General features: G+C 47.8%; 12 non-coding genes across 12 annotated transcripts; 4 read left to right on the top strand and 8 right to left on the bottom strand.

Moving 5' to 3' along the window:
* Window positions 1–553: 553 nt before the first annotated feature.
* On the top strand, window positions 554–624 carry TRNAG-GCC (transfer RNA glycine (anticodon GCC)). Its single transcript has one exon. It is a non-coding gene; the product is annotated as a tRNA-Gly (tRNA).
* Window positions 625–695: 71 nt separating this feature from the next.
* On the bottom strand, window positions 696–767 carry TRNAW-CCA (transfer RNA tryptophan (anticodon CCA)). Its single transcript has one exon. It is a non-coding gene; the product is annotated as a tRNA-Trp (tRNA).
* A 248-nt stretch (window positions 768–1,015) lies between these two features.
* TRNAN-GUU (transfer RNA asparagine (anticodon GUU)) lies at window positions 1,016–1,089 on the bottom strand. Its single transcript has one exon. It is a non-coding gene; the product is annotated as a tRNA-Asn (tRNA).
* Window positions 1,090–1,296: 207 nt separating this feature from the next.
* On the top strand, window positions 1,297–1,367 carry TRNAG-GCC (transfer RNA glycine (anticodon GCC)). The gene has a single exon. It is a non-coding gene; the product is annotated as a tRNA-Gly (tRNA).
* A 1,615-nt stretch (window positions 1,368–2,982) lies between these two features.
* TRNAG-GCC (transfer RNA glycine (anticodon GCC)) lies at window positions 2,983–3,053 on the top strand. The gene has a single exon. It is a non-coding gene; the product is annotated as a tRNA-Gly (tRNA).
* Window positions 3,054–3,124: 71 nt separating this feature from the next.
* TRNAW-CCA (transfer RNA tryptophan (anticodon CCA)) lies at window positions 3,125–3,196 on the bottom strand. The gene has a single exon. It is a non-coding gene; the product is annotated as a tRNA-Trp (tRNA).
* A 248-nt stretch (window positions 3,197–3,444) lies between these two features.
* Window positions 3,445–3,518, bottom strand: TRNAN-GUU (transfer RNA asparagine (anticodon GUU)). The gene has a single exon. It is a non-coding gene; the product is annotated as a tRNA-Asn (tRNA).
* Window positions 3,519–5,411: 1,893 nt separating this feature from the next.
* On the top strand, window positions 5,412–5,482 carry TRNAG-GCC (transfer RNA glycine (anticodon GCC)). Its single transcript has one exon. It is a non-coding gene; the product is annotated as a tRNA-Gly (tRNA).
* A 71-nt stretch (window positions 5,483–5,553) lies between these two features.
* On the bottom strand, window positions 5,554–5,625 carry TRNAW-CCA (transfer RNA tryptophan (anticodon CCA)). Its single transcript has one exon. It is a non-coding gene; the product is annotated as a tRNA-Trp (tRNA).
* Window positions 5,626–5,873: 248 nt separating this feature from the next.
* TRNAN-GUU (transfer RNA asparagine (anticodon GUU)) lies at window positions 5,874–5,947 on the bottom strand. The gene has a single exon. It is a non-coding gene; the product is annotated as a tRNA-Asn (tRNA).
* Window positions 5,948–7,982: 2,035 nt separating this feature from the next.
* On the bottom strand, window positions 7,983–8,054 carry TRNAW-CCA (transfer RNA tryptophan (anticodon CCA)). Its single transcript has one exon. It is a non-coding gene; the product is annotated as a tRNA-Trp (tRNA).
* A 248-nt stretch (window positions 8,055–8,302) lies between these two features.
* On the bottom strand, window positions 8,303–8,376 carry TRNAN-GUU (transfer RNA asparagine (anticodon GUU)). The gene has a single exon. It is a non-coding gene; the product is annotated as a tRNA-Asn (tRNA).
* Between the last annotated feature and the right edge of the window lie 1,624 nt (window positions 8,377–10,000).

The raw sequence follows: 10,000 nt of genomic DNA, 5'->3' as shown, positions 1-10,000 counted from the left end.
TTGGCAAGGCACAATATGCCTGTGCAACAGGCCTGACCCTAGGCTTCCGGAGTTCTTGGTCACAAAAGGCTCCAGTTATCTAAGACCGACCAGGGCTGTGCCCGACCAGGGCTGTAGGCCGCGTTGGGAGCGCGTTAGGGACGCGTAAAGGGACGCAGGGCGCAGAACTCTGCCCGTTTCACCCCAGCATTTAGGGGAGGACACAGAATCTGGGAAAGCCAGTGGGAAGGATTTTCCAGGAGGAGAGTTCAGTGAGATAATCTGAAACACAATAGTGCTGGTGATCTGGCGGGTGCATTCTGTGAACCACTTTTGTCGGGAGCAGCCTGCCATCATGCCCTGATAAACACAACTCTAGTCCCAAGCCAGTGACCTCAGCAAATGCAAAGACATTCATAGTTATAGTCTCCTGCATCTGATTCTTGCCATCTTCATGTGAAACGTTGGCGTTATCATGTCTGCTGCGCACACTTTGTTCATATGTGTACAATTTAAGTGTGTGCACCTGATCACTGTCTTGGGCAGAGCTCTGCCTGTGAACAACCCATGTGAAGCATTGGTGGTTCAGTGGTAGAATTCTCGCCTGCCACGCGGGAGGCCCGGGTTCGATTCCCGGCCAATGCAAGACTGCTTTCTTTTGACTTTGTTTTCGAAAGGAAATATATGACCTCAGTGGGGAATAAAATGGTAAGCAGTGACCCCGACGTGATTTGAACACGCAACCTTCTGATCTGGAGTCAGACGCGCTACCGTTGCGCCACGAGGTCCTTACACTTACAGCTTTCGGAGCCAGATCAACAAATGCTGTGGGCCTTTTGACTTATTTTCCCCTCCTCATATGCCTACAGTTGTATTACAGAGCTTGACCTTTTGTTTTCTATCCTAATTATGAAATTGACTGCAGGTGCCGAGAGAACGCAGAGAATTGAAATATTCAGGGAAAGGGTGTCCAGCAGGAGAGAGCAAAGGTATGTATCTGTTTTCCATTCAAGTGTTTCATGCAGGCAAAATAATACGTCCCTGGGTGGGCTTGAACCACCAACCTTTCGGTTAACAGCCGAACGCGCTAACCGATTGTGCCACAGAGACGAGTGACTACAGCATCTTTCCTTAGACTCAATATATATCTTGATATGTATGTGCCTGCCTGGAGCTTGTCTTATATAAGCCATCATCATGTGAAACTTTGGCGTTGTCATGTCTGCTGCGCACACTTTGTTCATATGTGTACAATTTAAGTGTGTGCACCTGATCACTGTCTTGGACAGAGCTATGCCTGTGAACTCCCCATGTGAAGCATTGGTGGTTCAGTGGTAAAATTCTCGCCTGCCATGCGGGAGGCCCGGGTTCGATTCCCGGCCAATGCAAGGTTGCGTTCCTTTGACTTTGTTTTCGAAAGGAAATATATGAACTCAGTGGGGAATAAAATGGTAAGCAGTGACCCCGACGTGATTTGACCACGCAACCTTCTGATCTGGAGTCAGACGCGCTACCGTTGCGCCACAAGGTCCTTACACTTACAGCCTTCAAGCCAGATCAACAAATGCTGATGGCCTTCTGACTTATTTTCCCCTCCTCATATGCCTACAGTTGTATTACAGGGCTAGGCCTTTTGTTTTCTATCCTAATTATGAAATTGACTGCAGGTGCAGAGAGAACGCAGAGGATTGAAATGTTCAGATAAAGGGTCTTAAGCAGGAGAGAGCAGAGGTACGTATCTGTGTTTCATTGAAGTGTTTCATGCAGGCAAAAAGGATACTTCCCTGGGTGGGCTTGAACCACCAACCTTTCTGTTAACAACCGAACGCGCTAACCATTTGCACCACAGAGGTGAACAACTGTAGCACAGTTCCTGAGACTCAATATATATCTTGATAATTGTGTGCCTGCCTGGAGCTTGTGTTATATAATGCGTCTTTATGCCATACAGCATTTCTCATTTGCTTAGTGTCTTGTTATTGTTGGACGTAATGATGAATAGACTACTGTCTAATGGTCTTAGAGCCAGTATTACTACCGGTCCCAGTGTATGAGACACATACATGACTTTTCTGTTGCCTGCTTAGCATAGCTCCCTGCTCCTCTGTAGGTGTGCTACCAGCCAGTAAGGCGTGTGCCTTGCCCATCAGATGTGTTATCTTAGACTTGACTTCTCTGTGAGCAAAGTCTCCCTCCCATAGCAGGTGCTTTCTCTGAACTCTTGACTTGTAAGACTGCTGGGAAAGGCCCTCCCTAGCCCCTCACTCAGATAGATACATTTACCTTCAGAGCTCAGCTTTGGAGAAAGAGATTGGGGAGAGAGCAAATAGGGGAAGGCCCATGGTGCACACTTTATTTTACATAAAAGCTGGGGCTTGTGGGAGGACAGGGACAAGAGGGTTCTCAGGGAAAGAAATCCCAGGAGTATTGATGGCTAGGCCCTGAAACACAACAATCCCGGATTGGCAAGGCACAATATGCCTGTGCAACAGGCCTGACCCTAGGCTTCCGGAGTTCTTGGTCACAAAAGGCTCCAGTTATCTAAGCCCGACCAGGGCTGTGCCCGACCAGGGCTGTAGGCCGCGTTGGGAGCGCGTTAGGGACGCAGGGCGCAGAACTCTGCCCGTTTCACCCCAGCATTTAGGGGAGGACACAGAATCTGGGAAAGCCAGTGGGGAGGATTTTCCAGGAGGAGAGTTCAGTGAGATAATCTGAAACACAATAGTGCTGGTGATCTGGCGGGTGCATTCTGTGAACCACTTTTGTCGGGAGCAGCCTGCCATCATGCCCTGATAAACACAACTCTAGTCCCAAGCCAGTGACCTCAGCAAATGCAAAGACATTCATAGTTATAGTCTCCTGCATCTGATTCTTGCCATCTTCATGTGAAACGTTGGCGTTATCATGTCTGCTGCGCACACTTTGTTCATATGTGTACAATTTAAGTGTGTGCACCTGATCACTGTCTTGGGCAGAGCTCTGCCTGTGAACCACCCATGTGATGCATTGGTGGTTCAGTGGTAGAATTCTCGCCTGCCACGCGGGAGGCCCGGGTTCGATTCCCGGCCAATGCAAGACTGCTTTCTTTTGACTTTGTTTTCGAAAGGAAATATATGACCTCAGTGGGGAATAAAATGGTAAGCAGTGACCCCGACGTGATTTGAACACGCAACCTTCTGATCTGGAGTCAGACGCGCTACCGTTGCGCCACGAGGTCCTTACACTTACAGCTTTCGGAGCCAGATCAACAAATGCTGTGGGCCTTTTGACTTATTTTCCCCTCCTCATATGCCTACAGTTGTATTACAGAGCTTGACCTTTTGTTTTCTATCCTAATTATGAAATTGACTGCAGGTGCCGAGAGAACACAGAGAATTGAAATATTCAGGGAAAGGGTGTCCAGCAGGAGAGAGCAAAGGTATGTATCTGTTTTCCATTCAAGTGTTTCATGCAGGCAAAATAATACGTCCCTGGGTGGGCTTGAACCACCAACCTTTCGGTTAACAGCCGAACACGCTAACCGATTGCGCCACAGAGACGAGTGACTACAGCATCTTTCCTTAGACTCAATATATATCTTGATATGTATGTGCCTGCCTGGAGCTTGTCTTATATAAGCCATCATCATGTGAAACTTTGGCGTTGTCATGTCTGCTGCGCACACTTTGTTCATATGTGTACAATTTAAGTGTGTGCACCTGATCACTGTCTTGGACAGAGCTATGCCTGTGAACTCCCCATGTGAAGCATTGGTGGTTCAGTGGTAGAATTCTCGCCTGCCACGCGGGAGGCCCGGGTTCGATTCCCAGCCAATGCAAGGCTGCGTTCCTTTGACTTTGTTTTCGAAAGGAAATATATGAACTCAGTGGGGAATAAAATGGTAAGCAGTGACCCCGACGTGATTTGACCACGCAACCTTCTGATCTGGAGTCAGACGCGCTACCGTTGCGCCACAAGGTCCTTACACTTACAGCCTTCAAGCCAGATCAACAAATTCTGATGGCCTTTTGACTTATTTTCCCCTCCTCATATGCCTACAGTTGTATTACAGGGCTAGGCCTTTTGTTTTCTATCCTAATTATGAAATTGACTGCAGGTGCAGAGAGAACGCAGAGGATTGAAATGTTCAGATAAAGGGTCTTAAGCAGGAGAGAGCAGAGGTACGTATCTGTGTTTCATTAAAGTGTTTCATGCAGGCAAAAAGGATACTTCCCTGGGTGGGCTTGAACCACCAACCTTTCTGTTAACAACCGAACGCGCTAACCATTTGCACCACAGAGGTTAATAACTGTAGCACAGTTCCTGAGACTCAATATATATCTTGATAATTGTGTGCATGCCTGGAGCTTGTGTTATATAATGCGTCTTTATGCCATACAGCATTTCTCATTTGCTTAGTGTCTTGTTATTGTTGGACGTAATGATGAATAGACTACTGTCTAATGGTCTTAGAGCCAGTATTACTACCGGTCCCAGTGTATGAGACACATACATGACTTTTCTGTTGCCTGCTTAGCATAGCTCCCTGCTCCTCTTTAGGTGTGCTACCAGCCAGTAAGGCGTGTGCCTTGCCCATCAGATGTGTTATGTTAGACTTGACTTCTCTGTGAGCAAAGTCTCCCTCCCATAGCAGGTGCTTTCTCTGAACTCTTGACTTGTAAGACTGCTGGGAAAGGCCCTCCCTAGCCCCTCACTCAGATAGATACATTTACCTTTAGAGCTCAGCTTTGGAGAAAGAGATTGGGGAGAGAGCAAATAGGGGAAGGCCCATGGTGCACACTTTATTTTACATAAAAGCTGGGGCTTGTGGGAGGACAGGGACAAGAGGGTTCTCAGGGAAAGAAATCCCAGGAGTATTGATGGCTAGGCCCTGAAACACAACAATCCCGGATTGGCAAGGCACAATATGCCTGTGCAACAGGCCTGACCCTAGGCTTCCGGAGTTCTTGGTCACAAAAGGCTCCAGTTATCTAAGCCCGACCAGGGCTGTGCCCGACCAGGGCTGTAGGCCGCGTTGGGAGCGCGTTAGGGACGCAGGGCGCAGAACTCTGCCCGTTTCACCCCAGCATTTAGGGGAGGACACAGAATCTGGGAAAGCCAGTGGGAAGGATTTTCCAGGAGGAGAGTTCAGTGAGATAATCTGAAACACAATAGTGCTGGTGATCTGGCGGGTGCATTCTGTGAACCACTTTTGTCGGGAGCAGCCTGCCATCATGCCCTGATAAACACAACTCTAGTCCCAAGCCAGTGACCTCAGCAAATGCAAAGACATTCATAGTTATAGTCTCCTGCATCTGATTCTTGCCATCTTCATGTGAAACGTTGGCGTTATCATGTCTGCTGCGCACACTTTGTTCATATGTGTACAATTTAAGTGTGTGCACCTGATCACTGTCTTGGGCAGAGCTCTGCCTGTGAACCACCCATGTGATGCATTGGTGGTTCAGTGGTAGAATTCTCGCCTGCCGCGCGGGAGGCCCGGGTTCGATTCCCGGCCAATGCAAGACTGCTTTCTTTTGACTTTGTTTTCGAAAGGAAATATATGACCTCAGTGGGGAATAAAATGGTAAGCAGTGACCCCGACGTGATTTGAACACGCAACCTTCTGATCTGGAGTCAGACGCGCTACCGTTGCGCCACGAGGTCCTTACACTTACAGCTTTCGGAGCCAGATCAACAAATGCTGTGGGCCTTTTGACTTATTTTCCCCTCCTCATATGCCTACAGTTGTATTACAGAGCTTGACCTTTTGTTTTCTATCCTAATTATGAAATTGACTGCAGGTGCCGAGAGAACACAGAGAATTGAAATATTCAGGGAAAGGGTGTCCAGCAGGAGAGAGCAAAGGTATGTATCTGTTTTCCATTCAAGTGTTTCATGCAGGCAAAATAATACGTCCCTGGGTGGGCTTGAACCACCAACCTTTCGGTTAACAGCCGAACACGCTAACCGATTGCGCCACAGAGACGAGTGACTACAGCATCTTTCCTTAGACTCAATATATATCTTGATATGTATGTGCCTGCCTGGAGCTTGTCTTATATAAGCCATCATCATGTGAAACTTTGGCGTTGTCATGTCTGCTGCGCACACTTTGTTCATATGTGTACAATTTAAGTGTGTGCACCTGATCACTGTCTTGGACAGAGCTATGCCTGTGAACTCCGCATGTGAAGCATTGGTGGTTCAGTGGTAGAATTCTCGCCTGCCACGCGGGAGGCCCGGGTTCGATTCCCAGCCAATGCAAGGCTGCGTTCCTTTGACTTTGTTTTCGAAAGGAAATATATGAACTCAGTGGGGAATAAAATGGTAAGCAGTGACCCCGACGTGATTTGACCACGCAACCTTCTGATCTGGAGTCAGACGCGCTACCGTTGCGCCACAAGGTCCTTACACTTACAGCCTTCAAGCCAGATCAACAAATGCTGATGGCCTTTTGACTTATTTTCCCCTCCTCATATGCCTACAGTTGTATTACAGGGCTAGGCCTTTTGTTTTCTATCCTAATTATGAAATTGACTGCAGGTGCAGAGAGAACGCAGAGGATTGAAATGTTCAGATAAAGGGTCTTAAGCAGGAGAGAGCAGAGGTACGTATCTGTGTTTCATTAAAGTGTTTCATGCAGGCAAAAATGATACTTCCCTGGGTGGGCTTGAACCACCAACCTTTCTGTTAACAACCGAACGCGCTAACCATTTGCACCACAGAGGTTAATAACTGTAGCACAGTTCCTTAGACTCAATATATATCTTGATAATTGTGTGCCTGCCTGGAGCTTGTGTTATATAATGCGTCTTTATGCCATACAGCATTTCTCATTTGCTTAGTGTCTTGTTATTGTTGGACGTAATGATGAATAGACTACTGTCTAATGGTCTTAGAGCCAGTATTACTACCGGTCCCAGTGTATGAGACACATACATGACTTTTCTGTTGCCTGCTTAGCATAGCTCCCTGCTCCTCTGTAGGTGTGCTACCAGCCAGTAAGGCGTGTGCCTTGCCCATCAGATGTGTTATGTTAGACTTGACTTCTCTGTGAGCAAAGTCTCCCTCCCATAGCAGGTGCTTTCTCTGAACTCTTGACTTGTAAGACTGCTGGGAAAGGCCCTCCCTAGCCCCTCACTCAGATAGATACATTTACCTTTAGAGCTCAGCTTTGGAGAAAGAGATTGGGGAGAGAGCAAATAGGGGAAGGCCCATGGTGCACACTTTATTTTACATAAAAGCTGGGGCTTGTGGGAGGACAGGGACAAGAGGGTTCTCAGGGAAAGAAATCCCAGGAGTATTGATGGCTAGGCCCTGAAACACAACAATCCCGGATTGGCAAGGCACAATATGCCTGTGCAACAGGCCTGACCCTAGGCTTCCGGAGTTCTTGGTCACAAAAGGCTCCAGTTATCTAAGCCCGACCAGGGCTGTGCCCGACCAGGGCTGTAGGCCGCGTTGGGAGCGCGTTAGGGACGCAGGGCGCAGAACTCTGCCCGTTTCACCCCAGCATTTAGGGGAGGACACAGAATCTGGGAAAGCCAGTGGGAAGGATTTTCCAGGAGGAGAGTTCAGTGAGATAATCTGAAACACAATAGTGCTGGTGATCTGGCGGGTGCATTCTGTGAACCACTTTTGTTGGGAGCAGCCTGCCATCATGCCCTGATAAACACAACTCTAGTCCCAAGCCAGTGACCTCAGCAAATGCAAAGACATTCATAGTTATAGTCTCCTGCATCTGATTCTTGCCATCTTCATGTGAAACGTTGGCGTTATCATGTCTGCTGCGCACACTTTGTTCATATGTGTACAATTTAAGTGTGTGCACCTGATCACTGTCTTGGGCAGAGCTCTGCCTGTGAACAACCCATGTGAAGCATTGGTGGTTCAGTGGTAGAATTCTCCCCTGCCACGCGGGAGGCCCAGGTTCGATTCCCGGCCAATGCAAGACTGCTTTCTTTTGACTTTATTTTCGAAAGGAAATATATGACCTCAGTGGGGAATAAAATGGTAAGCAGTGACCCCGACGTGATTTGAACACGCAACCTTCTGATCTGGAGTCAGACGCGCTACCGTTGCGCCACGAGGTCCTTACACTTACAGCTTTCGGAGCCAGATCAACAAATGCTGTGGGCCTTTTGACTTATTTTCCCCTCCTCATATGCCTACAGTTGTATTACAGAGCTTGACCTTTTGTTTTCTATCCTAATTATGAAATTGACTGCAGGTGCCGAGAGAACACAGAGAATTGAAATATTCAGGGAAAGGGTGTCCAGCAGGAGAGAGCAAAAGTATGTATCTGTTTTCCATTCAAGTGTTTCATGCAGGCAAAATAATACGTCCCTGGGTGGGCTTGAACCACCAACCTTTCGGTTAACAGCCGAACACGCTAACCGATTGCGCCACAGAGACGAGTGACTACAGCATCTTTCCTTAGACTCAATATATATCTTGATATGTATGTGCCTGCCTGGAGCTTGTCTTATATAAGCCATCATCATGTGAAACTTTGGCGTTGTCATGTCTGCTGCGCACACTTTGTTCATATGTGTACAATTTAAGTGTGTGCACCTGATCACTGTCTTGGACAGAGCTATGCCTGTGAACTCCCCATGTGAAGCATTGGTGGTTCAGTGGTAGAATTCTCGCCTGCCACGCGGGAGGCCCGGGTTCGATTCCCAGCCAATGCAAGGCTGCGTTCCTTTGACTTTGTTTTCGAAAGGAAATATATGAACTCAGTGGGGAATAAAATGGTAAGCAGTGACCCCGACGTGATTTGACCACGCAACCTTCTGATCTGGAGTCAGACGCGCTACCGTTGCGCCACAAGGTCCTTACACTTACAGCCTTCAAGCCAGATCAACAAATGCTGATGGCCTTTTGACTTATTTTCCCCTCCTCATATGCCTACAGTTGTATTACAGGGCTAGGCCTTTTGTTTTCTATCCTAATTATGAAATTGACTGCAGGTGCAGAGAGAACGCAGAGGATTGAAATGTTCAGATAAAGGGTCTTAAGCAGGAGAGAGCAGAGGTACGTATCTGTGTTTCATTAAAGTGTTTCATGCAGGCAAAAAGGATACTTCCCTGGGTGGGCTTGAACCACCAACCTTTCTGTTAACAACCGAACGCGCTAACCATTTGCACCACAGAGGTTAATAACTGTAGCACAGTTCCTGAGACTCAATATATATCTTGATAATTGTGTGCCTGCCTGGAGCTTGTGTTATATAATGCGTCTTTATGCCATACAGCATTTCTCATTTGCTTAGTGTCTTGTTATTGTTGGACGTAATGATGAATAGACTACTGTCTAATGGTCTTAGAGCCAGTATTACTACCGGTCCCAGTGTATGAGACACATACATGACTTTTCTGTTGCCTGCTTAGCATAGCTCCCTGCTCCTCTGTAGGTGTGCTACCAGCCAGTAAGGCGTGTGCCTTGCCCATCAGATGTGTTATGTTAGACTTGACTTCTCTGTGAGCAAAGTCTCCCTCCCATAGCAGGTGCTTTCTCTGAACTCTTGACTTGTAAGACTGCTGGGAAAGGCCCTCCCTAGCCCCTCACTCAGATAGATACATTTACCTTTAGAGCTCAGCTTTGGAGAAAGAGATTGGGGAGAGAGCAAATAGGGGAAGGCCCATGGTGCACACTTTATTTTACATAAAAGCTGGGGCTTGTGGGAGGACAGGGACAAGAGGGTTCTCAGGGAAAGAAATCCCAGGAGTATTGATGGCTAGGCCCTGAAACACAACAATCCCGGATTGGCAAGGCACAATATGCCTGTGCAACAGGCCTGACCCTAGGCTTCCGGAGTTCTTGGTCACAAAAGGCTCCAGTTATCTAAGCCCGACCAGGGCTGTGCCCGACCAGGGCTGTAGGCCGCGTTGGGAGCGCGTTAGGGACGCAGGGCGCAGAACTCTGCCCGTTTCACCCCAGCATTTAGGGGAGGACACAGAATCTGGGAAAGCCAGTGGGAAGGATTTTCCAGGAGGAGAGTTCAGTGAGATAATCTGAAACACAATAGTGCTGGTGA

Source organism: Lissotriton helveticus, chromosome 1_2 (assembly GCF_964261635.1).
Source record: "Lissotriton helveticus chromosome 1_2, aLisHel1.1, whole genome shotgun sequence".
NCBI classification, from domain to species: Eukaryota; Metazoa; Chordata; class Amphibia; order Caudata; family Salamandridae; genus Lissotriton; species Lissotriton helveticus.
The sequence above is the reverse complement of the archived record's forward strand: the minus strand, read 5'-3'. Positions and strand labels throughout refer to the sequence as shown.